Raw genomic sequence first — 25,385 nt, forward strand, 5'->3', positions numbered from 1 at the left:
TTCAAAATTAGAGTTAATGGTGTCATTAATGAACGTTAACAAGCTCACAATGCCCAAAAAATTAAGGTTAATTGGGTGGCAAGTATCTACATTGTAGACACCTACACCTCTGGTATAGATGGCTACACCCAAGTGCTTAACACCATGAATGCAGATCAAGGGCATTTATTTAAGTTAGGCACCTCATTGTAGACGAGGTAAACCCTGGCCTACATTAGAAACACTTATAGGGTAGGAGCAAATCTGTTAGCGATGCCTATCACATTACCTGACACATCTAGGCACCTACGTACAAATATAGGTGCCGTTAACAGAATCTGGCCCTAGGATGTTTTCACGTTAGGGTCCTTGCCAACTGCTGTCAACTGGTGCAAAACTTTCTTTGTCGCCCCGTTTGAGAATGCACCGCGTTCTCAGTGTCTTAGCAGTTTACATTGACCCGCTGTCTCGCTCATGATTCCACTAGTCCTATACTGTGCAAGTTTGGTTTTAAAATTTCAGTGTTTATACAGCAATTTTAACATTATCCTGCATCTACTGCAAACAGTTATGCTGATATATGAGTATGTTGCTATAATTCCACTTTAGTTCCCCATTCAACTTAGACACATTTCCTGTAAACTTAAGGCTCACTTGTGCAGACAATTGATTTTTTAAAAAAATTGGCTTCTTACCTTTGTTCTAATTGGCAATGCACATATATTTATTATTTATTTTTACTGACCTAAACCTATCCATTATTTTAACAGCAGTGTACGCACTATATACTATACATTAAATATGCAATCGTAATAGCTTTAAACTTTAGACTTTTAGGATCTTCAGAATTGAGCGCAGCAATCTATCATTTTGTTTTAAGAAGGCTGCTCAGATCATCATCGATCCCTGTCATTTTTTTCTTTCTTTTTTACTCTTATTTTTCATCAAGAGAAATAAATAAAGATAATTTTTTTTAACCTTTAAATATCATTTAAGTTATTAAGAACGCCAAAATAAGACACTTATCTTATTCTGTTAAGAGTTCTGTCGGCTCAGGATCCGCCGACATGACATGTTTCGCCTCCTCGGCTGTGTCAAGTGAGTTTGTCTCCACCATCAAGCCTGATAAATTCTTAAGGACTTTACGGTGGAGACAAACTTACTAAGAGGACAACCTTGATACAGCCGAGAAGGCGAAACATGTCATGTCGGCGGGTCCTGAGCCGACAGAACTCTAACAGAATAAGATAAGTGCCTTATTTTGGCGTTCTTAAAAACTTAAATGATATTTAAAGGTAATAAATATCTTTATTTTTTTGCTCTTGATGAAAAATAAGAGTAAAAAAGAAAGAAAAAGTGACATAAGGGATCGATGATGATCTGAGCAGCATTCTTAAAACAAAATGAGAGATTGCTGCGCTCAATTCTGAAGATCCTAAAAGTGTAAAGTTTAAAGCTATTTTGATTGCATATTTGATATATAGTATTGATATATATATATGGTTGCAATCAGAAATTATAGCCACACTGATACTCTTGCTATTTACTATACATGCACAGATATCATTTTATTCAATGAGTGTGCCTTTCTCTCCATTGCTATTTAGGTATGAAATGTAAAAAATTATTTCATTGCTGTGCACAAAAACCCTGTTTTATCTGATAACCCCCCCCCCTTTTTTTTTTTTAGTTATTATTGTAATTGTTTTCATTAAGTATAATTCTATACCTGATAAGCTCTTGGAACAAAGCACACTGACAAATCAATATTAATATAAAACAAATAGGAGGAAATATATATATATTTCTTTTACTCAAAGAATAGTTAAGCTCTGGAATAAATTGCCAGAAGATGTGGTAACAGTGGTTAGCATAGCTGGGTGGGTTTAAAAAGGGTTTGGACAAGTTCCTGGAGGAAAAGCCCTTAGTCTGCTATTGAGATAGACATGAGGGAAGCCACTGCTGTCTCTAGAGTGGTAGCATGATATCTTTCTACTATTTGGGATTCTGTCAGGTACTGTGTCCTGGATTAGCCACTGTTGGAAGCAGGAAACTGGGCTAGTATGGGCCATTGGTCTGACCCAGAATGACAATTCTTATGTTTTTTTTCTTAATATATTATGCCTTTCCACTTTTTACATCCTTTGTACTCTTCATCATCATTGATTTTGAGACATTCCTTTTTAACTTCATATACTCTAAGTTTTAGATTTATATTATCAACCATCATTATTATGTTTTATGAGCATTGCTTTGTCATCATGTATTGGGGCTTCTTTATCATTGTATTTTAATTATTGGTATTTTTCAATTGTTTCTATTCATTACTTTAATGTCTCTTGTGTGCCGCAGAAGTGCTGTGCTTCAAGAACTGGTAAGCTGTAAGTGCCATCAGATACTCTCACACCAGAAGTCAGACCCAGAAGAGCGTCCTCCCGTCGTGAACAGATGGAAAGCTCGTCTCCTAGCAACCAACACTAGTGCCAGTTCAGATCTTTTAAGGTGTCCTCTTTCATGGCTCCCAAGTAAGTTGAGCTTCTGTGCTTTAAGTACCAGTAAACTGCCACCTCACTAGCTGTCAAACCCAGAAGTGCATCTTCCCATGGGAAATGGAAAACTCAGCTCCAAGTAACCCGTACTAGTAGCAGTTCGGGTCTTTCAAGTTGTCCTCTATCACAGCTGCCTCCTCTACTTCTGTAGTCCTAATTGTTAGAACTTTATCCAAACTGACAGAGAGTCTACTTCCCCATGTTGCTTTGAGATATCCTAAATCAGGGATCTCAAAGTCCCTCCTTTAGGGCCGCAATCCAATCGGGTTTTTAGGATTTCCCCAATGAATATGCATGAGATCTATTAGCATACAATGAAAACAGTGCGTGCAAATAGATCTCACGCATATTCATTGGAGAAATCCTGAAAACCCGACTGGATTGCGGCCCTCGAGGAGGGACTTTGAGACCCCTGTCCTAAATATTTGAGATCTGCCATGACCTTCTTCAAACCCTCTCTGTTCCTGACATTCCTTTCCATGTGTACACTGCTGTTACAATAATGGATAGATTTAGGTCAGTAAAAATAAATAATAAATATGTGTGCATTGCCAATTAGAACAAAGGTAAGAAGCCGGGGGTGGTCTCTATAGAAAAGATGTGATAGTAGTAAAGGCTGCAACATAAGCAATATCAGCAACTCATTTCTTAGTATTGCAACGGAAAGTGAAACGACACAAAAATCCATACAAAAAAGGAGATTATCGCTGAAAAATAGCTGGAAAGCGATGACCACAAATGCTCGCAGACTAAGCAACAAAGTTCATGATCTGCAAGCCCTGATATTAGAGGCAGATCTAGATATTGTTGCTATCACAGAGACATGGTTCAGTGAATCACATGGATGGGATGCAAACATACCGGGATATAATCTTTTTAGGAAGGACAGAGATGGTCATAAAGGTGGAGGAGTAGCTCTCTATGTAAAGATCAATATCCAAGCGACCGAAATGCAAGGGGCCTGGGGAGAGGAAGAAGCGATATGGATTGCTCTGAAAAGAGAAGATGGAACTTCTGTCTACGTGGGTGTATTCTACAGACCTCCGACTCAATCGCAGCAAACTGATAAGGATCTGATTGTGGATATCCAAAAGTTTGGAAGGAAAGAGGAGGTTCTGCTGTTAGGAGATTTCAACCTGCCGGATGCGGACTGGAATGTTCCGTCTGCGGAATCGGAAAGAAGTAGGGAGATTGTGGATGCCTTTCAAGAGGCTCTGCTCAGACAAATGGTGATGGAACCCACAAGGGAAAAAGCAATATTGGATCTGGTCCTCACAAATGGAGAGAGTATCTCTAATGTTCGAGTGGGTGCTCACCTGGGTAGTAGCGATCATCAAACGGTTTGGTTTGATATAACGGCTAAAGTGGAGAGCGGCCGCACGATACTTAAAGTCCTAGATTTCAAACGTACGGACTTTAATGCAATGGGAAAGTACCTGAAGAAAGAGCTGTTAGGATGGGAGGACATAAGAGAAGTGGAAAGACAGTGGTCTAAGCTGAAAGGAGCGATAAAAATGGCTACGGACCTTTATGTGAAGAAAATCAATAAAAACAAGAGAAAAAGGAAGCCGATATGGTTCTCCAACCTAGTGGCTGAGAAAATAAAGGCGAAAGAGTTGGCGTTCATGAAATATAAAAAAACCCAAGAAGAGTAGAGCAGAAAGGACTACAGGGTGAAACTGAAAGAAGCCAAGAAAGAGATACGTTTGGCGAAGGCACAGGCGGAAGAACAAATGGCTAAAAATGTAAAAAAGGGAGATAAAATTTTTTCAGATATATTAGTGAAAGGAGGAAGATAAAAAATGGAATTGCTAGGCTAAAAGATGCTGGGAACAAATATGTGGAGAGTGATGAGGAGAAAGCAAATGTGCTAAACAAATACTTCTGTTCTGTGTTCACAGAAGAAAATCCTGGAGAAGGACCGAGATTGTCTGGCAAAGTTACACAAGAAAATGGAGTAGATTCTGCCCCGTTCACGGAGGAGGGTGTTTATGAGCAACTTGAAAAACTGAAGGTGGACAAAGCGATGGGACCAGACGGGATCCATCCCAGGATACTAAGGGAGCTCAGAGAGGTTCTGGCGAGTCCTATTAAAGACTTGTTCAACAAATCTCTGGAGACAGGAGTGATTCCTGTGGATTGGAGAAGAGCGGATGTGGTCCCTATTCATAAAAGTGGTCACAGGGATGAAGCAGGAAACTACAGGCCGGTGAGCCTCACTTCAGTTGTTGGAAAAATAATGGAAGTGTTGCTGAAAGAAAGGATAGTGTATTTCCTTGAATCTAATGGGTTACAGGATCCGAGGCAACATGGCTTTACAAAAGGTAAATCGTGCCAAACGAACCTGATTGAATTTTTTGATTGGGTAACCAGAGAGCTGGATCGAGGACATATGCTAGATGTAATTTACTTGGATTTCAGCAAAGCCTTTGATACAGTTCCTCATAGGAGGCTGTTGAACAAACTTGAAGGGCTGAAATTAGGACCCAAAGTGGTGAACTGGGTCAGAAACTGGCTGTCGGACAGACGCCAGAGGGTGGTGGTTAATGGAAGTCGCTCGAGGGAAGGAAAGGTGACTAGTGGAGTCCCTCAGGGTTCGGTGCTGGGGCCAATCCTGTTCAATATGTATGTAAGTGACATTGCTGAAGGGTTAGAAGGAAAAGTGTGCCTTTTTGCAGATGATACCAAGATTTGTAACAGAGTAGACACTGAAGAGGGAGTGGAGAATATGAAAAAGGATCTGCAAAAGTTAGAGGAATGGTCTAATGCCTGGCAACTAAAATTCAATGCAAAGAAATGTAGAGTAATGCATTTGGGGATTAATAATAGGAAGGAACCGTATATGCTGGGAGGAGAGAAGCTGATATGCACGGACGGGGAGAGGGACCTTGGGGTGATAGTGTCCGAAGATCTAAAGGCGAAAAAACAGTGTGACAAGGCAGTGGCTGCTGCCAGAAGGATTCTGGGCTGTATAAAGAGAGGCGTAGTCAGTAGAAGGAAGAAGGTGTTGATGCCCCTGTACAGGTCATTGGTGAGGCCCCACTTGGAGTATTGTGTTCAGTTTTGGAGACCGTATCTGGCGAAAGACGTAAGAAGACTTGAGGCGGTCCAGAGGAGGGCGACGAAAATGATAGGAGGCTTGAACCAGAAGACGTATGAGGAGAGACTGGAAGCCCTGAATATGTATACCCTAGAGGAAAGGAGAGACAGGGGAGATATGATTCAGACGTTCAAATACTTAAAGGGTATTAACGTAGAACAAAATCTTTTCCAGAGAAAGGAAAATGGTAAAACCAGAGGACATAATTTGAGGTTGAGGGGTGGTAGATTCAGGGGCAATGTTAGGAAATTCTACTTTACGGAGAGGGTAGTGGATGCCTGGAATGCGCTCCCGAGAGAGGTGGTGGTGGTGGAAAACTGTGACTGAGTTCAAAGAAGCGTGGGATGAACACAGAAGATTTAGAATCAGAAAATAATATTAAATATTGAACTAAGGCCAGTTACTGGGCAGACTTGCACGGTCTGTGTCTGTGTATGGCCGTTTGGTAGAGGATGGGCAGGGGAGGGCTTCAATGGCTGGGAGGGTGTAGATGGGCTGGAGTAAGTCTTAACAGAGATTTCGGCAGGTGGAACCCAAGCATAGTACCGGGTAAAGCTTTGGATTCTTGCCCAGAAATAGCTAAGAAGAAAAAAAAAAAAAAAATTTTAAATTGAATCAGGTTGGGCAGACTGGATGGACCATTCGGATCTTTATCTGCCGTCATCTACTATGTTACTATGTATTCACCCTGTTCCTAGTTTACCCTTTCCATGCTCTATGTAGCCAGCTCCTTTCAGCACTAGAACTCCAAAGTGCATGTGGAATCAGTTGAAATCATTAATGTGTTATAAAAATTAATTCTTACAGTTTCAAAACAGTTTATTCATTATTCAAGGACAAGCCATGAAATTTGCCATATTTACCATGACTGACACTGTAAAATGTGCTCACTTATTCCCTGGTTTACATCTTTACTTCAGATTTTATTACAAGCTGTGATTAAAAAGCAAATGGCTCTTGGCCATTTGATCAAATGTAGCAGAAGCTGGAAATGGGGGGAAGTTATCAATAGAAATCAGCTTTTAAATGTATTTTCTGATCAATACCGGCATTCAGCTGGAGCATGCTACATTATTTCATAAAAGTTGGCCACTGTAGCCAAATCAAATCCAGATATTCAGTGCCAGTATCTCAATAGTAGCCAACACTGAATATCTAGATATTGCTATCAGTATTTATACTGTCTAGATAGCAAAGATCTTCAGTCTACTATCAAGGTAAGTCCTAAATACTTAGGACAGTCTTTTTTGCTGTTCTGACTTTATCTAACTTCTGTAAGATGAAATAGGGGACTTGATTTATAGCTTTTTGATGCAAGATGCTGGTAGCCTCTTTGTAATTTTAGGAGGTTTTGCATTATCCATGCTTGATTTGTTGTACTGTATGTGATTCTGTTTGTGTATGTACTCTATTGTGACCCGCCTTGGAAAAGGCGGGGCATAAATAAATAAATACAAATCCGGAGAGTTGTCCAATTAATGAACATTTTGCTACCTGGATAACTCCATGAACTTCTGCGGCTTTGCCAATGGACCACCTCAGGACTATCAGGAAAGCACTATGGTGGACTTCATCATTTTCCGTGATATTATCTGGAAAATGACATTGAAAAGTGCTGATTAAGTCCAATCAATGGCACTTATCTGGGTAGCAGCTGCAGCTATCCAGATAAGAACTTTTGAACTGATTAATAAAATTTTCTACTGAATATAGCATATGAAAAACACCATTCAGCATGAGGCTATACTCAACACGTGCACATACAGGATAATTCAATAAATCTTTTTCTATATGTAAATCATGTTTTAAATGTGAATAAAGGCTTATAAAATTGTGCTGGAATATACATATTTAAAAAGCAGGCACATTGCAAGACTGTACCTACTTTTTCCCAATATGCACTTCAAAATCTGCTCCAGCTACACTCGTCTCCCTCCTCCTTTTACTAAGCCATGGTAGAAGTTTCTACCGTGGCCTGGAGCACTAAATGCTCTGACACTGCTCCAACGTTCATAGAATTTTTTTTTTTAATTATTATAAATTTAATACTTAAAATATCAAATGATATCAAAGAAAAAGGTTAGAATTTCTATGAGCATCGGAGCATTTAGCACTCTGGGCCATGGTAGAAACCTCTATCGTGGCTTAGAAAAAGAGGGCATTAGTGTAACTAGAGCAGAGTTGTGAGGTATAAATGCATTTTACTGTATACACTTGTACATGTATAGAGAACATGCACACATTGACACCTTCAGAGCTGATACAAATGTGTGTGTGAGAATTTGTACACTACTGAGAATGCAATAAAAAAAAAATAGTGAATAGTGAACAGCTTTAAAATACTAGGTTGCGTACAACAAAGGCTAGAATTAGAGCCAACAAAGAGGAAAAGATCTCAGCTTCTAAAGTATGTGAAAAAATCACTGGCACAGGACACAGTTTTCATTGATTAGTCAGAAAGCATCCTTGAAATATTTGCAAACATGAGTTCAGAGTAATGAAGAGATTTATCAATTGTAACACTGGGAGAAATTCAGCATATTAGCTGTGTAAATTTATTCTTGCTGTTTCAGATTTTTAGTTTTTGTGCCTGTGTGGTGAAATCAGTTAGCTTAGCAGGGTTTAAAAAAGGTTTGGATATTTTCCTAAAAGAGAAGTCTTAGGCCATTATTGAGATGGCTTGGGGAACTACACTGCTTATTCCTATGTGCCTATTCCTACGCAAATTTATATTTCTGTTCCAGGCAGCCAATGAGAGCAGTCCGCTTGCAGATTAAACCTGCATCTTATTTTCAATTTTTTTTATTCAAGCAATCCTAGAGCTCCTGAGTTGCTGTTTTGGTGAAATTTGTTTCCTCCACCTGCTTGGAAATTCAGACATTCGGGCACCAGAACCTTCAAGAGACTTAGGAAAATCAATGGAAGGGGATAGAAATAAGGAGGGGTTATATTTTGGGGGTGTTCCTGGTGGCAGCAGTGAACTTTCTCAAAGTAGCTCTAAGATTGCTTGAAAAAATATGAAACAACATGCAGCCCAGCATCCTTCTGGCAGCAGCCACTGCCTTGTCACTCTGTTTTTTCACCTTTAGATCTTCGGACACTATCACCCCAAGGTCCCTCTCCCCTTCCGTGCATATCAGCTTCTCACCTCCCAGCATATACGGTTCCTTCCGATTATTAATCCCCAAATGCATTACTCTGCATTTCTTTGCATTGAATTTTAGTTGCCAGATATTAGACCATTCCTCTAACTTTTGCAGATCCTTTTTCATATTTTCCACTCCCTCTTTGGTGTCTACTCTGTTACAAATCTTGGTATCATCTGCAAAAAGGCACCCTTCAGCAATGTCACTCACAAACATATTGAACAGGATTGGCCCCAGCACCGAACTCTGAGGGACTCCACTACTCACCTTTCCTTCCTCCGAGTGGCTTCCATTAACCACCACCCTCTGGTCTCTGTCCGACAGCCAGTTTCTAACCCAGTTCACCACTTGGGTCCTAACTTTGGGTCCTAACTTTAATGGCCCTAGTAAACATACATTATTACATGGACACATAGGGGGAGGCATAATAAAAAAACACATCTAAACCCGTTTTGGGCCTAAGTTGCTAGTCGCCCAGTCGGCAGTATCAAAAGTCCATTCCCAAAAATACATCCATAATAATTTGTTGTTTTTTTAAATCATCTAAGTATACATCCAGCCGTTTGATCATCCAGACCGCTAAGTCATCTATCTTTATACCCCATTCCCATCAAAAAATTTATCCAAGTCAAAAACGCCTAGAACAAGACCTTTTGGACGTGAGAGGGGCCAGCAAAGTGATGGACTGGCGTAGCCAGTAGAAGGAAGGCGTAGCCAGTAGTAGGAAGAAGGTGTTGATGCCCCTGTACAGGTCATTGGTAAGGCCCCACTTGGAGTATTGTGTTCAATTTTGGAGACCATATCTGGCGAAGGATGTAAGAAGACTTGAGGCGGTCCAGAGAAGGGCGACGAAAATGATAGGAGGCTTGCGCCAGAAGACGTATGAGGAGAGACTGGAAGCCCTGAATATGTATACCCTAGAGAAAAGGAGAGAAAGGGGAGATATGATTCAGACGTTCAAATACTTGAAGGGTATTAACGTAGAACAAAATCTTTTCCAGAGAAAGGAAAATGGTAAAACCAGAGGACATAATTTGAGATTGAGGGGTGGTAGATTCAAAGGCAATGTTAGGAAGTTCTACTTTACGGAGAGGGTGGTGGATGCCTGGAATGTGCTCCCGAGAGAGGTGGTGGAGAGTAAAACTGTGACTGAGTTCAAAGAAACGTGGGATGAACACATAGGATCTAGAATCAGAAAATAATATTAAAAATTGAACTAAGGCCAGTTCTGGGCAGACTTGCTCAGTCTGTATATGGCAGTTTGTGGGAGGATGGGCTGGAGAGGGCTTCAGTGGCTGGGAGGGTGTAGATGGGCTGGCGTAGGTTTTAACGGAGATTTCAGCAGTTGGAACCCAAGCACAGTATTGGGTAGAGCTTTGGATTCTTGCCCAGAAATAGCTAAGAAAAAAAAAAATGTTTTAATTGAATCAGGTTGGGCAGACTGGATGGACCATTTGGGTCTTTATCTACTGTCATCTACTATGTTACTATGTTATGTGAACACCAGAGTTGTGTGAATATGCAGCAGATATTGGCTCCTTTGGTGGCTCACTGTTTGAATGTAACCATTCTTTTTCCCATCTTCCTTGGTTTATTATAGAATAGAGCAGTGTTCTTCAACCACCGGTCCATGGACCAGTGCCAGTCCACAGAAATTTCCTGCCGGTCCACAGGGCTAGCACGTGCATCAGGCCCAAAACAGTGTTCTTCAACTGCCGGTCCACGGTGCGATCGATGCGGTGTTATCTTCGAGCCAGCTCCCTCTTCCTCACTGATTCAGTGCACAAAGCCATGGGCAGTGGCTCCTACGGGCATCCTGCGCCTGAACCGAAAGCCTTCTCTCTGACATTGCAACATCAGAGGGAAGGCTTCCAGATGAGGCATGGGATGTGCAAGGTGCAATTAGTACTATTATGGGGGCGGGGTCTGGGGTGGAGATTGGGTAGAGATGGGCGGGGTCTGGCCCATGACTTAGCCCAGTGTTCTTCAACCGCTGGTCCACGGACCAATGCCGGTCCACAGAATAATTCTTTAATTTCTGCCGGTCCATAGGTGTAAAAAGGTTGAAAAACACTGGAATAGAGATCTGGTATATATGAAGGGAATAGAAAAGCCTTGTTATCAAAAGAACAATATTGGATTTTTCTTTACAATTGATTAAATCTAAAGGTTTGAATAACAGCATTAGAAGGTAAGCAGTGATTTGACTTTGTATCAATAAAATTATCATGTTTATGTTTTAGAACTACGTGAACCAGGCACTCCGCCTTTAACTGCCATTGGAGGACACCGAGTTGTTGTGGACTGTGTTCAAGAATGAATTAGATTTTTGGGGCCTGCTCCTGAGAAGATTTTATCAAATCAGAGACTTTGTCAAGCAGCGACCCATCTTCATCATGTAAGAGAAGTTCCAACCCTCCTTGTTTTTAAACATTTAAATGGATATGGCATTCTCCTGATGGATTTGATGTAACTATGGTATTGTGGATTGAAAACAGACACATTTATGACATTTGAGTTTAATGATTAAAACACATTTGATTAAAGTATCAATAAGGTACTATGATGTAAGGAGAGCACTGTGAATAGCCTGCAAAAGTAACATAGTAGATGACAGCAGATAAAACCCAAATGGTCCATCCAGTCTGCTCAACCTGATTCAATTTAAATTTTTTTAATTTTTTCTTCTTAGCTATTTCTGGGGAAGAATCCAAAGCTCTACCCGGTACTGTGCTTGGGTTCCAACTGCCAAAATCTCCATCAAAACCTACTCCAGCCCATCTATACCCTCCCAGCCATTGAAGCTCTCTCCAGCCCATCCTCTCCCAAACAGCCATATACAGACACAGACCGTGCAAGTTTGTCCAGTACTGGCCTTAGTTCAATATTTAATATTATTTTCTGATTCTAGATCCTCTGTGTTCATCCCACGCTTCTTTGAACTCAGTCACCGTTTTCCTCTCCACCTCTTCCATGCATCCACCACCCTCTCCGTAAAGTAGAATTTCCTAGTGGAAGCAATTTCAGATAGGTGGCTCTTAGACTTGGGTGAGTCCTTATTGAAGTCCTTCCTTTAATTCACAACTTATTTAGAGTGACATCATCAGTGTCTATTCATTTCCATCTTTAAAAGTCCTTCTACCTAGAGAATGAGCTAACACCTAGAGCTTGATTTGGTATTGTATTGAAGTACCACATCTCTACTACCTGCTGGAGGGAGCTGGTTTTTGCAGAAGCTTGGCAATGTGGCCAAGTCCCACCCATTGATATCATCAGTGCCTGCACAATTCTCATCTTTAAAAGTGCTCCTACCTAGAGGTATGCCAGCTCAGACATGCTGCCGAAGGGGCATATATTGCCACTTATGTGTCCCTTCGTGGGCAACTTTGGGAGCAATCTTTGGGTAGGTGTAGGTACTATATAGATGATAATTGACCTCTATTTTTGTCTTTTGACATTTATTAAAATGCATTGGCAATTAATTTGGTTATATATACTTGTTGGTTGAGGGTGGGCTGATTACTCCTTCATTACATACTTTTAAGGGATTAAATATACCAGTAATTATTACACAACATCATAAAATTAGAGCAAAACATTCTGATATTAATAGTGCTTCAATAATAGACTGTTCATTGAAATTAACATACCTGACAGAGGTTTCACTCCAGAGAGCCATAACATCCAGCATATAATTCTGCCTGTTCTTTGTCTTGATGTGGGTCATTTGCCAACATACAGTGACAGTGTCAGCCACACAGTACGCAATTTCTTCATTTGAAATGCTCTTTTTCATATTTTCTTGACTTGTCTGCAGGTAGGCAACTTAGACCCTGTAATCAAAGATGAATAGCCAATGAGCCAGAATTCACTCACTGCTCTTGAAGATTTCTCATATAATGAACTTGGTAAAACAGGAACATCATCTTAGCTTTGTAGATTTTTCCACTTCTAGTTGACACGCTCAGTTACTAATGAAATGTGCTACTGTACACTTCTCCCTCCGTATTCGCTGTGATAGGGGATTAGCAGAACCGCAAATACTTTTTATATGTTATTTGCTGTTTTGTATTAAAAACCGTCGTGAATATGGTGAAACCGCGAATAACATGGTGGGAGACCTGGCCTATTTCTGAAGGAGAGGCAAAACGCGGTGAAGAAAGTGCTGGGAATCAGCGATTTCTCTGTGCAAGCTGACGTAATTTGGGGGAGGAGCCAACAAGCTTAAAACCGTGAATAATCGAAACCGCAAATGCTGAAACCGCGAATACGGAGGGAGAAGTGTATTTAGAAACTTAAAAATATACCACAGTACCACAGGAAAACTCAAATAGTGTTTTGAATAAAAGTGAACTTACACGTAACGTATATTGGGTTTATATAGGTGCTGGCACTAGATGTAACAAGTCATTCTTACCCACACAAGCTCAGAACAGGCCTAGAACTAGAACTAAAGGTGGGATGATCACAAGCTGCTGATATCAAACTTGTCCGGACAAGCCCAATCAGCCATGTGACAGTCAAACATTTAGTTGTTCTATAAATTTCCGTTTGATTTCTATATGACATTGCAACCCGTAATGTTTTTCACATGTGTCTGTCAGATTTACTTATTTTTACATGTTTAATCTACGTCCATAGTATAATGATATCATTATCACCTGTTTAGTACAAAATTATCAGCTGATTTTAAGGGAAAAAAAACCAACAGATTTTGATTAGTGCTTTGATCGACCCCAGGATGGGACTACAGAATTGTATAAAAAGTATTTTGTGATCAAGCACATACAAATTCATGGGAAAAACTTCAATTAGTAAAGTTTCTCCAACTTTAGGGGCTCCTTTTACAAAGGCGCACTAGCAGTTTTAACGTGTGCTTAGCGCGCGCTAAAATGCTGTGCACGCTAGCCGCTACTACCTCCTTTTAAGCAGGCAGTAATTTTTTGGCTAGCACGCGCTATAGCATACGCTAATCTTGTGCGTGTGCTAAAAACGCTAGCGCACCTTAGTAAAAAGAGCCCTAGGTTTTTCTTGACAACCCTTCTGGTAGACTACTTGGTTAGGAAATATTTATTTGCAAATTTACTGATCAATCTTTGCTAGGATCAATGAGTTTATTTTTAATATATTGCCCCTCAGGCAAGTGGAGGGATATTAATAATTCAATGTTAGAATTTTAAGTAGATATTCCACCTCTGTTATTTCTTTTATTACGTTAGGGGATATTAATTTACATCTGGAGAATTTAGCTGATCCCGTTGTATAGGATTTTAATACTTTACATAGCCCCCCTTTTTTATGAAGCCATGTTATTGTAGCCTGGTAGTTAGAGCAGCTGCCTCAACACCCTGAGGTTGTGAGTTCAATTCACACTGCAGATCCCTCTGACTCTGAGAAAGTCACTTAACACGTCATTGCCCCAGGTACAGAATAAGTACCTGTGTAAAATATGTAAACTGCTTTGATTGCAAACCCACACAGAAAAAGGAGTACAGTAACACCTTTGTTTACGAGCATAATTCGTTCCGAAAACATGCTTGTAATCCCAAAACACTCGTATATCAAAGCAAATTTCCCCATAAGAAATAATGGAAACTCAGACGATTCGTTCCACAACCAAAAACTTTAATACAAAATACTATACGTACTTGTATTGCAAGACCTTGCTCATTTAGAACAGTCACAACACTCCCGCAGCGTCAGAGAGGGAAGAACCATCGGCTCAGTTGTGATCTGTGTATACTGTATATACTTGTATATACATTGCTTGTATATCATTGCTTGTATATCAAGTAAAAATTGCTTGTATATCAAGTAAAATTGCTTGTATATCAAGTAAAAATTTAATAAAATGTTTTCCGTGTCTTGCATAACACTTGCAAACCAAGTTACTTGCAATCCAAGGTTTTACTGTATATCAAGTCCCATCTCCTCTCTAAGTCCTAGCAGCCAAAGAGACACCTGCTATTTAGGCAGGTCTATCTGGCCACTGAACCTAGCTGGCCAGCTGCTGAATATTGGCAGTGACTGGCTATATTACCAGACTAACAGCTGAGCAGGATATAGCCAGCTATCTGCCAGCTATGTGCTATTTGTCTGGCCAGAATCTGTTACTGGCCAGCTATCGTCCACTCAATGTCAGATTCTCTCTTTAGGGCTCAAGGTACCTTCATAAGCTAGGGAAGAAACTGAACTTCCCATACCAATGACCCCTCCCCAGCAGTGAACTCGCCAAAACTAATCCATAGTCTGTTATTGAGAAAGACATGGGGGAAGCCTCTGCTTGCCCTGGATCGGTAGCATGGAATATTGCTACTCCTTGGGTTTTGGCCAGGTACTAGTGGCCTGGATTGGCCACCATGAGAACGGGCTACTGGGCTTGATGGACCATCGGTCTGACCCAGTAAGGCTATTCTTATGTAATCTAATCTAGTATTTATGAGTCGCTCTATATCTGAAAAGGTTCAAGGCGACATACAAGTCAAAGGAAATACAACTCTAGGAATGTAAGAGGGAATAACCAGGAGGAAAGGTAGACAAGAAGAGGCAGAAGCTCTATAACATAAAATGTGTGAAGTATGAAACTGGAGAAGAGCTCTGATGCACAAAACCTGGGTCAGTAACAGGATCCAGGAGCAGAGAAGTCCCAGTTCCATGAGTCGGGCCTTAACTCTTCTTCCTCATTGATCAACAGAGAACAAGTAAATTTCAGAAAGGTAAGTGCTAGAGCTCAGCATTCCTGCAATAGTGCAATTGTCATCTCACTGTAACCAGTGGATTATAAAATAAATATATGTTATAGCTGACCCAGGGCAGGAGAGACCTGACAGGCTTTTTTTTTTTCTAATATTTTAAAATTAAAAGTTTTTTTGTTGCTGTTGTCCAGCAAAGATAATGCTGTAGATGTGCAGGATGCAGGCATTCTCACAGAATGTCAGTGCATGATGGTGATTGGCTGGAACAAGCCAGGAAACAGGCTGAGTGTGACAGTTAAGGTTAAGAAAAAAAAAACACCTGAAGATCTTGAAGAGAGGAGAGTTTGTGAATGAGTGCTCTGTGAAAGAAAGATATTTAGGGTTCCTTTTACAAAGCTGCGCTAGCGTTTTTAGTGCACGCACCGGATTAGCGTGTGCTATAGCGCATGCAACCCTAAAAACTACCGCCTGCTCAAGAGGAAGCGGTAGCGGCTAGCGCTCGCTGCATTTTAGCACGCGCTATTCTGCGCATTAAGGCCCTAACGTGATAGGGAGATAGTTTCTCTCATTTTTGTTTATTTTAGCATAGGTTTAGGAAGAAGAGTGAAAATATACAAGAAAGAAGGAGGAACGGAAATTAAAGAGAGACGTTTTACAACCCCCATACTAATTATTTAGGAAGATACTTATATTACTGGATCCAGTTAGTTGGGTAAATAGAAGACAAATGTACACAAATTTAACATGTTGAAATTCTTAAATTGATTTTAAAGGGTTTTTAAATATTTTATTTGAGCAAACTGCAATTAAAGAATCTTTCGCGATTTAAAAAGAAAAAAAAAACCATTTGTGCTCTTTGTAACATTGAGTCTGATTCTCAATTAATTTCAAATTTCACCCCAGTCAGGGTCTTCTTGACAAATAATACAGTCAAGATTTGATTGGTACATTTTTCTGTTCAGAGTTCAGACCTCATTTGTACATTGTACATCTAGCCTGAGGTACCTTGGCTATACGACTACATTAAGAATAAAGTAAGGCTGGTGTTAAAGAATTACAGACTGAAGCTGGTCATTACTCTGTTCCTATTCTATAAATTTGTGTTTGCAAGGGGCATGTAAATGTGGATTCTTAGCTTATAGAATTGCCTTTTATGAATATCACTCTACTTGTGATCTTATCTAAATGGTTGTATTTTTTTTTTTTTATTGTGCAGCTTTGAGAACCCCCCAAAATATACCCAATGCAAACAAAAAAAGCACATTTGTTGAATAGGAAATCATGCTGGAAGACTGATGCAACAGCTCTAATCATGAAATCTTTGGGCAGCTTGTCGCTTAGTGATTGACAGCTATAAACTGACATGAGTGAAACATGCTGGAGGACTAGCTCACTGAACCATTTTCTATCCACTAATTTCATGACTAGCATTATTGTACCAATGTCAATATTCCTAATTTTAATTTTTAATTAAGGGCATTTAATATTATATAAATTGATTGTGACATGCTGCTTGATGTATTTGACAGTGGTCAATTAATATTTAAAAAAAAAAAAAAAGTGTACATGATTAATGTCTCTAATTCCCTCCATAGTTGGCAACATGAATTTAGACAGCATGCTTTATGAGTATCTTTTAGATATCGAGCATTTCTGCAGCATGGCTTATTCCAGCTTTTATTTGCTAATTTTTTTTCTGTGTTCTTGTCTATGTTGCTAATTGTGTAGGATTCTTTTAGGTCTTGTAGAAATCAAACATTTAATTGAAAATCTGGAATTTGATAACCTAGTAAAAGAATGGGAAGTTTGCAGTCACATGATACAAACGCGGAACCTTAATTTAGGGGCCCTTTTACTAAGGTGAACTAACTAAATTAGAGTATGCTATCTGCTAAGTTGCCCATAGGAATATAATGTGCCGTTTATTGAATATATTTCTAAGGTGCTCGTCGGTTGTCTTATTCCTCTTTAGTGCCTGCTTACAATAGTTCTCTAACCATTTCAAACCTCAGAACCTCAGAACCACCACTCCTCCGTCCCACAAAAGTGTCTCAACGGGGAGATTCAAATGGTGACCTCCTCACCGGTCTATTTAATTCTTATCATTTTTTAAGCTTATTTTTACTTATTTCAGTAATGGTGAACTTTCAGTTCTCAATATAGGCTAGCGGTGAAACCCGACATGTTTCACAAAGGTTTCATCAGGGGTCTACCCTAAAACAAAATTTTTAAACAAGTTAATACCCTCCCGTGAACCATTACTCTACAAACCTACTACAAAAACCCTTTTGCTTACCACCACCGCAGCTATCCACTTCTATCCTTAAAGTGTATGTACGGTGGCGGCCGCGTCTTAGGGGCTCCCTTTATATCTATTTCCTGACTTTTTTCTAAGGCACCTTAGAAATATATTCAATAAACGGCACATTTGACTTTTTTCGAAGGCACTTTAGAAATATATTCAATAAACGGCACATTTGACTTTTTTTTTAAGTAATAGTAGGCCAGTTATTTGCAGTTTGAACATAGGAATATAATGGGCATCTTAGCATTTAGCCTGCACTAACCTCCTGATTCTGTTAATAGCACCATATATTGTTCAAGTTAATCGGTATTGGAATTTTGTTTTATTTGATTGTATGTTATTTGATGATTATGTTTGTATTTTGTAAACTTCATAGGTTTAAGCGGGTTAGAAATTTTCTTAATAAATAAATATGCACAGACGATTTGCACACATAACTTGTTTAACAAGCCTAATCAGTGCTGATGATTGACAATTAATGCCTTATAAATGATGCTAATTGGTACTAATTAAAAGTTACATGCACAACTTAGAAAGCACAATTCTATAAAGGGTATTTGCCAGTTCTAGTGTGTGAAATTGAAAAGGGGGGCATGGCCAGGGAAGGAGTATGGGGAAATTATGGCCGTTCCTAAAATTTAGGTCACTGTTATAGAATATACCCGGTCTACACACAAGTTAGGCGCAGAGATTTAGGCCTGGTTTTCCTTGGTCTAAATGAGAGTGCCAAAAGTTACGTGATATGCTGGTGCTCAGTATGTTTCTATTAGGTGAACATACGTTTTATAGAATTATGCTAAGTGCCGTTCTAGTGGGCGCCAATATTTTGATGCAATATATATATATAGAATGCCCTAATTGTTAGCATGTGCTAAATCGGTTAGCATACCTTAGTAAAAGGACCCCAAAGCGCAGAATGTGTAGTAAGATTAAACAAAGGCAGTCTGGGTATTCTTGGCCAATACGACAGCGCTGACCTACGCCACAGATAAGGAGGCACCAGGAGCTCTCCATTATGTCTAGAGGTTCAGCTCCTCTTTTAGTAAGCAGAAACTCATCTGCAGACTCTCTCAGCCACACACATTGCGAGAGTGGAGAATGTTCAGGATGACTATCTCAGTCAGCAGACGTTGGCCCAGGAGAGAGGTCGCTCTCTCCACAAGTTTTCAGTGCCATTGTTCAATGGTAGGGACACCCACTGATGGATTTCATGACCTCAGCAGCAAACAAAAAGGTGAATTGCTTTTACAGCTGAAGATATGAGCCCAGAAGCACAGGGATGAATGCATTGGTCTAGCCATAGTCAGAGAAGGAGCTATTGTATGTGTTTTCCCTTTGGTCATTTGTAGGGTTACAAGTCATCCGGGGCTAGTTGTCCTAGTGGCACCCGATTGGCCCTGCAGACCATGGTATGCTGATCTAGTTAGCCTACAGAGAGATAAAGGCCTTAGATTGATGGTTCAAGTGGATCTCTTGACACACGGTCCGGTCCCCATAGAGAATCTGGAACACTTTGGGATTATGGCATGGCTCGAGTGGGTGGCCCTAGTAAGGAAGGGATAATTAGATGTGGTCATTTCTACTCTGCTTAGAGCCACAAAGCACCAGCCCAGCCGCTGCTCAGAACACATCATGACTTGCACAGCTGCTTTCCTGGCTTAGAGGGAACATTGACAGGGGTACGTCTGATATTCAAAGCTAAGAAATGTGATCAGGTGACTTCATTTTTAAATCAATTGCATTAGTTGATGCCTGGCTGGCCCGGAATTTCCTCTCCAACAAAAGAATTGACGTCAGAAAGAAGGCTTCTGGGCGGCAAGAAGTAGCAGCGGTGGCGGACTGGGGGGGAGGTTGAATCGATGCTGGAGGGAGGGAGAGAAGGAGGGAGGCTGGCTTTGGCACGGCAGGGAGCTAGGCAGGCATACTTTGGTGCGGCAGGGAGGGAGGTAGGCAGGCAGGTTGGCTTCGGGTGAGGGGCTGGGACAAAGGCTGAAAGGCAGTGAGGGGGACATAGGAAGGAGGCACTGAGGACACTGAGGACACAGGAAGGGGCACTAAGGACATGGGAAGGAGGCACTGGGGGCACTAATGACACAGGAAGGGGCACTAAGGACATAGGAAAGGAGGCACTGAGGACACTAAGGCCAAAGAAAGGAAGAGGGGAAGGAATAAAAGGGACAATTGTTAGGCCTGAGTGCAGAAAGAAAGAAATGAAAGAAAGGATGCACAGTCAGAAGGAAACACAACCAGAGACTCATAAAATCAACAGACAGCAAAGGGAGGAAAAATGATTTTATTTTCAATTTAGTGATCAAAATGTGTCAGTTTTGAGAATTTATATCTGTTACATTATATTTGGCTTATTTTTCTATAGTTACTGAGGTAACATTGCATATTTTAAAGTCATCTGCCTTGACATCTTTGAAAACCCCCACAATATAAATGATAATTAACATTTTTTCTGTGTATAGTGTGCTTTGTGGTTTTTTATTTTATGGTTACCATTATGAATTAATAAGATATTATGGGGCTCATAATCGAAAGAGAAAAACATCCAAAAACCGGCCTAAGTCGGCACTTGGACGAACATTTCTCAAAAACATCCAAGCGCCGATAATAAAACCGGGTTTTGGATGTATTTAAAAACGACCTAGGCCTTCATAGTGCCGCTCAACATCCAAAGCTAAACGGGGCGTTTCGGGAGGCGTGTCGAGGGCGGGAGTTGGGCAGGACGTAGGCCGGCTTAGACTTAGTCGTACAGCATGTAAAACCGAAAGTTTTACAACAGAGCTTAGATGGAACTTGGACGTTGTGACTTAGATCATGTAAAACATGGTGCAAGTCACAAAAACCCACCTAAACTCACTAGATAAGCACTTCAAACACATAACACAGACCTTCACACACTACCCCAGTGATCACCAACACCCTCCTACCCCCATAAAAGTTTTATTCACAACTTTAAATTTTAGCCTCCAGACCATCATCATCTGGCCGCCTGGCATAGGAAAGCCTAGTCGTCCAGCCCAGAGGTAGCTTAAATAATCTTGGGGTGGTTAGGGACCCATAGAGAAGAGGACCCATAGAGAAGAGGACCCATGTCCATAAGCCCCCATAAGCCCCTGTAATCACTGCATTGATACTTAAACATGTGCACTCCCCTATACACCCCAAAACCCTTTTTTACTGGCATATAACTGGCTTCTGCAGCCATACGGCTATTGTGGTGGTAGATAAGTGGGTCTAGGGGATTCTGGAGGTGGTTTGGTGGGCTCTCCATCACCTATAAGGGAGCTGTAGTGAGGAGAAGCCATGGCACCCTTTTTGTGAAGTTCACAGCAGTGCCCTGTAAGGTACCCCACTATTTAAGTAGCATGTCTGGGTATGTAGTCCATCACTTTGCAGACCCCTCCCACGCCCAACAGGGCTTATTCTAGGCGTTTTGGACTTGGACGGAAAGTTGAACAGAAATGTGGTATAAAGATGGACGATTTAGCGTCTTGGATGATCAGATCGGCAGGATGTATAATTAGACGATTTTTGAAAGTAAAAAAAAGTTGGATGTATCTTTCGAAAATGTGTCTTAGGCTCTTTTTAACTTTGGACGACTTGTGAGATGGACATAAACGGACTTAAGACGTCCCTTTCGATTATGCCCCTCCACGTGTACATGAAAAATAAATGGAATAAATTGGAGGTGGGGCTAGGGCAGGATTGGGGGTGGGACTGACAATTAATAGATTTCCCGTTTTGATGAAAAAAATAATTGGTCATGTTAGCTTTACCACATCTACCGTGAGACTATTCCATACATTTACCACTCTTTCTGTAAACAAGTATTTCCTTAGAACACTCCTGATCCTATCACATTTTAACTTCATCCTATGCCCTCTTATTTCGGAGCTTTCCTTCATTTGAAAAAGGATCTCTCCCTGTACATTAATGCCACAGAGTTACTTAAAAGTCTCAATCATATCCCTTCTCTTGTAGAGTATACATATTCAGACCTATAAATCTGTTCCCATATGCTTTATGACAGAGACTGCTGACCAGTTATATAGTTGCCCTCTGGACTGACACCATCCTGTTTATATTTTTTGAAGGTGTGGTCTCCAGAATTGCAGAGATTATTCTAAATAGGGCCTTCTCCAGAGACTTATACAGTGGCACTATGCCTCTTTTATTTTCCTGCTGGCCATTCTTCTGGCTTTGACCATTGTGATCATCAGATATGATCACCCCAAATCCCCATTCTTCTTTTGCACACAGAAGTACTTCATCCCCTACACTATACCGTTCCCTTGGATTTTTGCAGCCAAAGTGAATGACTTTACATTTTTTAGCATTAAATCTTAATTGCCAATTTCTGGACCATTCTTCAATATTTGCTAGATCTCTCCTGATGCTATCCATGCTCTCCAGGGAGTCTATCCTATTACAGAGTTTGCCATATTAGGAAATTTGCACTCACCACGTTGGATTTGATGCCCGTTTTACAATGGTTCCCATAATGCAATGGCATGTAGTTGGAAGGTCGGCATACACATTTGCATGAAGTATGGATGGGCATACAGCACGTATCCTCCAGATTCTAAATATCTACTTGGGCATCTATTTTATAAAAAGAAAATAAGCATAATTGGATGTGCATAATACAAAATCTTTTCATCCCTGTATGGCTCCTTGTAGTATCCTTTTTCTGGTTTGTTTCACATATGAGTTGCAATAAAATTAATTCAAGTTTGAACTTTTTAACATGTGCTAATCAGCTTAATCAATATTAATTCATAGGTTAATACACAATGCAAATTAAATTGGTTCAGCATGCACTAAGGAGGAAAGTACTAAACTGTAAAAATGTTGTCAACTTATGTAAGCTTGCTTTACTGTAGGAGTCACCAGATTTCTACAGTAAATGAATAGCACTTGCAATCAACCTGCAAAGCTACATTATTCTGCTCTGTGAGAGCACTGACCCTTCTTAAAGGGGCCAGAGCTATAGAAAAGCAGCTCCCTATCCTTACCCGTAACCCCCAAAGCACCCCTTCATTCACTTCAAGCTTCATTATTTGATTTGCATATGACAGAGTTCTTTAGCATGTCGTTGCTCATGTTGCATGTCATTAGGTCGATATAGAAACATGATGGCAGATAAAGGCCAAATGGCCCATCCAGTTTGCCCATCTGCAGTAACCATTATCTCTTCCTCTCTCTAAGACAGGGGTGTCAAAGTTCTTCCTCGAGGGCCACAATCCAGTCGGGTTTTCAGGATTTCCCCAATGAATATGTATGAGGTCTATTAGCATACAATGAAAGCAGTGCATGCAAATAGATCTCATGCATATTCATTGGGAAAATCCTGAAAACCTGACTGGACTGCGGCTCTCGAGGAAGGACTTTGACAACCCTGCTCTAAGAGATCCCACATGCCTATCCCAGGCTTTCTTGAATTCAAATACAGTCTCTGTTTCCACCACCTCTTCCGGGAGGCTGTTCCACGCATCTAGGGCTCCATTTACGAAGGTGCGTTAGGGCCTTAACGCGTGGAATAGCGTGCGCTAAAATGCCCTGCGCGCTAGCCGCTACCGCCTCCTCTTGAGCAGGTGGTAGTTTTTCGGCTAGCGCACATGCGCACTAAAAAAGCTAGCGCACCCCTAGAGGGTGCCTATGTGGTCCTCTTCTATAAATGAAAGCAGGCATCTACTTCCCTTGATGGAACACAAGTTTAGCAGGTTAGATACGTGCATAGAATTCAGGTATGAGCACCTATTCTAGCCACAGAACTGGCATAGGTGTCTCCACCTCATGGTACAGGAGATTGGCACACAATTTGTAGTACTCGAAAAGTCTTTCTTTGGGAATAATATGAAAAAGAGGGGGGTCACCCTCTCTATACAAAATCAATTAACAAAATATAGGGCTCCTTTTACTATGGTGTGCTAGCGTTTTTAGCGCGCGCTAACCCCACGCTACGCGGCTAGAACTAATGCCAGCTCAATGCTGGCATTAGCGTCTAGCCTGCGCGGCACTGTAGCGCGGGCTATTCAGTGCGTTATAGCCCTAACGCAGCTTAGTAAAAGGAGCCCATAGTGTGAAAGCAATACTAATACAATACCAGTACCTATCTCTGCTGCCTTCAGAGAAATGTGAGGTTGGCTTTCTGTTTGTGCTCTTCTGCGATGAAAGAAGTAGGTGGAGGTGCTGTGTGCTGCTGCATTTGAGAAAGGTTTCAAGTTACTACTACTACATCACGGGACGCATCGAGTCAGATGATATCTTCTGGCTCATGGGACCCTCGACCACCAGAGGGCATCCGCTGAAAATCAGGGGAGGGAAGTTTCATGGCGACTCCAGGAAGTACTTCTTCACCGAAAGAGTAGTGGATCATTGGAACAGACTCCCACTCCAGGTGATAAAGGCCAGCAGCGTGACTGATTTTAAGAGAAAATGGGATACTCACATGGGATCTTTAAGGGAGTAAATTCAGGGGAGGGGATACTTGGAATGGGCAGACTTGGTGGGCTATAGCCCTTTTCTGCTGCTTTTTTCTATGTTTCTACTACTTATCACTTACAGTATATATATCACTGAAAAGCGTACGTAGGCATATATATAGGCATACATAGGTGTATATATAGGTATACGTAGACGTATATACCTTTAAAACCCAAAATACTAGCAGCATTTCATGCCACTGATCCAGGGCAAGCAGTGGCTTCTCCCAAGTCTATCTCAATAGCAGTTTATGGACTTTTCCTCCAAAAACTTGTCCAAACCTTTTTTTAAAACCAGCTACATTAACCGCTGTTACCGCATCCTCTGGCAACCCATTCCAGAGCTTAACTATCCTCTGAGTGAAAAAAATATCTCCTATTGGTTTTGAAAGTACAGTAAAACCTTGGTTTGCGAGCATAATTCGTTCCAGAAGCATGCTTGTAATCCAAAGCACTCGTATAGCAAAGTGAATTTCCCCATAGGAAATAATGGATTCGTTCCACAACCCAATAACTTTAATACAAAATACTATATGTACTTGTATTGCAAGACCTCGCTCGTTTAGAACAGTCACTACACTCTCGCAGCATCAGAGAAAGAAGAACCATCGGCTCAATTGTGATGATGTGATGCATATATGCTGTATGTTCTCGTATTGCAAGACTTTGCTCGTTTAGAACAGTCACTACACTCTTGCAGTGTCAGAAAATGAAGAACCATCGGCTCAGTTGTGATGCGTGTATACTGTATGTACTTGTATTGCAAGACATTGCTTGTATATCAAGTTAAAATTTCATCAAATTTTTGCTTGTCTTGCAAAATACTTGCAAACCAAGTTACTTGCAATCCAAGGTTTTGCTGTATTACTTTTTGGTAGTGACCTTGCTGTAATTGAAGAGAAGGTTCAAGTACTGAATTATGATTCAGAAGAAGTGCTGGGACATGCATTAAAGACTCCCCTCAAACATTCACATTATTAGTGATCCTTGGCCAAGTCACTTTGAGCTAAGAGTGATCATTAGTGAGGACACGAAGGCTGCCAATCAAGTGGAGAAGGCTTCCTCCAGGGCAAGACAAATAATGGGTTGTATCCGTAGAGGTTTTGTCTGCAGGAGA

The 25,385-nt window shown here is 40.8% G+C and overlaps 1 long non-coding RNA gene across 2 annotated transcripts in view; it reads right to left on the minus strand.

Annotated features, from left to right (window-relative positions):
• LOC117355999 overlaps positions 1-25,385 on the minus strand; it is a 215,905-nt gene that overhangs the window by 49,349 nt on the left and 141,171 nt on the right. The window contains exons 3-5 of one of the 2 annotated variants that reach the window (XR_004538502.1): positions 22,246-22,385; positions 12,425-12,607; positions 7,123-7,220 (exon numbers count right to left, since the gene is read on the minus strand). This is a non-coding gene — a long non-coding RNA (uncharacterized LOC117355999). The remainder of the gene's footprint in view (positions 1-7,122; positions 7,221-12,424; positions 12,608-22,245; positions 22,386-25,385) is intronic. The other variant, XR_004538503.1, reaches the window with a different exon arrangement.

Source organism: Geotrypetes seraphini, chromosome 2 (genome assembly GCF_902459505.1).
Source record: "Geotrypetes seraphini chromosome 2, aGeoSer1.1, whole genome shotgun sequence".
NCBI classification, from domain to species: Eukaryota; Metazoa; Chordata; class Amphibia; order Gymnophiona; family Dermophiidae; genus Geotrypetes; species Geotrypetes seraphini.